Raw genomic sequence first — 3933 nt, forward strand, 5'->3', positions numbered from 1 at the left:
TAGAATACAATTCGGGTAAGCTTGACATCCATGGTCGATTCAACGTTGAAGTAAAAATATATTATACTTATTGTAGCTTATAGTTTTATGCTACCTACTTATGAAACCAACGAGTCTGCATATACTTGAATTAAGTCACAAAGGAATGACTAGTGAGCTAGTTAGTGCATCTCTTAGAATCACAAATCAATAAATATAACTAGACAATATTTTATTTTATTTTTAAACATTAATAAAATAAAAATTACGTAAGAAATATGGTAGTAATATTTCACAATTTATCTGTTCATCGACTGAACAAGTAAAAAAGAACTAAAATATTGATGTTTTTTGAATAACAAGAAAATGTTTAATATTTAGCTGAAATTTTTTAGGTCTTTGATGAAAACTCATTATGCATTTTATATTCTTTTGTTTTTTATTGGTTAAGCAACAACTATATAAGTTATTAGCCTTAAAAAAAGCATTACATTTTTAAAATTTGACATGTTCTTGTACAATAATTCGATTTTTTTATATAATTATTTTTTGGTAGTTTGAAAATGGACTAATTGCTTCGTACAGGTTTTGGGGATGTTGATCTTTCCTAGCTTCATTGAAGTTTTGGCAGTAGATGATGATATATTTGATGGAGTTATTTTCATTCCATGTTGGATATAAGGGTGAATCTATCTTTTCATAAGGTGTCAGTGTATGAGTTTTGTGTAGCTTATTCTAAGTAAATTAAGAATGATCTCATTTTTTTTGTTTAGATCAGTGTCTTTCGGCAAGAGTTCAACAGAGTTATTAATTTCTCTTAGCTTATTGTCTGTATTTGTGTGCCATTTTGTGTTACACTAATCAATGTAATATTTATTTTGGTTATATTTATTTTTATGTTAACTAGTGATAAAAAAGAATTATTTTAGTGGCAGAACTATTTAATGCATTTTTTGCTGCTCTATCTACCTCCTCATTTTCTTTTTCGTTGTAAATATATATTATATTATATTGTTTCAATAATGTCATATTTAGAAATCAATAATACGAATACAATGTATAGTGAATATTTCCAATATATACAGTCGGTAGTTGTTCTCTGAATTAATACAAAAAATAATATCGATCCAGTCAAAAATTGGTGTCACGTAAAATATCCCAGTTTTCCACTGTTTCTTGTTAATATTTTCCTATTATTGTGAAAGTACTGAGAGTTTCCTATTTTTAACCCTCACAACAAACCCACAAGATTAAATGTATTTTCAGAAAACACCTTTATATTGAAGATTAAATCAAACGTTATACTCTAACGAGTCTAACATATAACACATATAAAAAATATATAGGTATATAACACATAGGTAATAATGTAAAACCATACTCCATAACATATCTTGTAGCTTGTTCCATTCTGAATCTCAAATATGGCAGTTAAGAACGACGGTATTTTTTTTTAAAAAGATTGAACTCCATACAATATGTAAGTAGTATTTTGAAATAAGGCTTAAATGCTGATGAAAAAATACGTATCCACGAAGACTGGTGATTATCTTGTACGCTATACCAATAAAATGAACGGAGTGAATGGGTTATGACTTATGGGTATAAATAAGTACTAATTAATAACTAATTTAAAATAAATTAAAATTTTTTGAAAATGCTTTTGTATATAGGTAGTAAAATACAATAATATACTCATAATCTCAAGTTCCTAAAAAATTAATGTTTATTAAATTAAAAATACATAATAATAACTCTAATCGGAAAATATTAATTTTGTTTAAAAATTTAAGTTTCAAATGTCTTTAAAAAAAAAATGTGTTCATGAATTTTTTTTTGATTCTTTGACTTTTAATGGAATTTTTTATTAGAAACTTTATAGGCATTGCCTTTTCGAGCTTTAGCCAACAAAAAATTCTTAAAAATTAACTTGTCAATTAAAAAAAAAATCAAGAAGAATTTGAAAATGTTCGATGAATTTTATTGACATTTGAACTCCAAAATCCAAACCCTAAGTATTTTGTTTTTTAAGAATAATAATTTATATATTTTTTAAATCCATTATAATGCATGCATATTGTACAATAACTAAAATCTATATGCATATTGCATATAGTATAATATTATATACTTAAACATACGAGTATATTATAACACTTATCGTGTAAAATATTTAATATCAATGTACTTGTAATATTATGTATAATGTCTTAGTATCAATCATTACCACGTATTATTCTATCCTATTGATTTGTTTTTGTTTTGTTTTTAAACAGTGTAATTTTCATTTTATTGGAACCTATTTTTCACATTTAACAAAATAAGTGAAAGTTTAATGGATTATTTTTCAGGTATGATATCACCTAATAAACCCATGCCATTTGACTGTTAGTTATGAGTACACGTTACTAATAACACATATTATGTATGTGAAAAAAATATGTAAAGCTATTTCATAAATAATAATTTAATAGTTGGTTATAATAATAATATGTTGAATTTTGATACCATGCCAGTTTATTATACATTTTTAATGAATGTGTCGTATGGTTATTTTTCATTGCATATGTGAATATTTAATTATTATTTTATACTAGTACTGTTTAGTGCTATAGTTTCGGGGTTTATTGATTTTTTTATGACCCAGTTTAGGGTAAGCTTCATTCTTCTACAGGCTAAATTAAGTTTATCGGGTTCGAATAGGACGCTGCTTTATGATTAAATATATTATTAGGATACCTACCTATTGGAGTATTAATGCATGACCAGTCTCTGATGCAACTATAACATTGTAAATACTATTTAGAGGTCAATGTATTTTTAAATAGTTAGGTGTTCGTATACAATTAATCCATCATCGTACAAAAGAGCTGTATATTTTTATGTATTGGTTTTACGTTCACTGGATTTAAAAAGTCACGATTATATTATTGTTTTACTTCACTCACACCACCTACCATTCTGATTCTAAAGAACTCGATATTTTTTTTTTTTTATACCTAGTTATTATTGTCTATTCCTTTCAGGACAGCACCTTAGAAACATTAAAAAAGTAAAAAAATTTTAGGCCATTTAATTTTTTTTCATATTTTTAAGATCATATTAAAAAAAATTTTTTTTTTGAGTTCACAATTAAAAATGTATAATATTTATTTATATTTCATTGTATTTGTTGAAACAGTTTTTTTTTAAATTTATACACAGATGAACCTTATAGTGCATACATTTTGAATATTGTGTAAATTCTATTTGTTTTGAGCTGGATACTTCACTTCTCCTTCGTTCTTTTACAAAAATTTGCCAGTGTATTCCTTGGTTACGGAATTTGATCCAAGAACCGCGAAATATCATCTACATTTAATGATTTACTATAATAAAATTCAAAAATAATTTGAAAGAAAAATAAATAATAATAAAATTATAGTTTATAATAGTTATTATTTATGCAAGGTCATGGCTATCTTTCTGGCTCTGTGCTACTCCAATTTTATTTTTATCTTTACTTTGACCCTGAAAACTAATTAACTACTAGTTTTAAGTTCCAATTGTATTTATTGACATTTTTGATAAAGTACGTATACCATCCTCCATCATATTGATTTTAAATGTAAAATTAAATTTTTTTGTTCATTCAAAAAATGTAAAACTTAAAAAACTTGAAAGGTACCTCCTATATAATGACAGTAATATTAAATATACATATAATAAGAGCAAAGGCACACTGCTCACAATCAAGCACATCATACTGAATGCCTCTCATACGAAATGGATAGACAGGAAGCAGGCATCTCAAATATCCTGTCAGAAGCCCTCCACCCAGATAATATAAGACAAATAATAACCTATATTACTAAGTCTAACCTTATTAATAGAATTTAATAAGTAACTTATTGTAAATAATTTAGAGTTAAGCCCATTGTTGCCAATGGCCATAGTTGCCGAGGCTTAATTCAA

The sequence above is a fragment of the Diuraphis noxia genome, unplaced genomic scaffold (assembly GCF_037042655.1).
Source record: "Diuraphis noxia isolate RWA-SAM2 unplaced genomic scaffold, SU_Dnox_SAM2 contig0002, whole genome shotgun sequence".
Lineage (NCBI taxonomy): Eukaryota > Metazoa > Arthropoda > Insecta > Hemiptera > Aphididae > Diuraphis > Diuraphis noxia.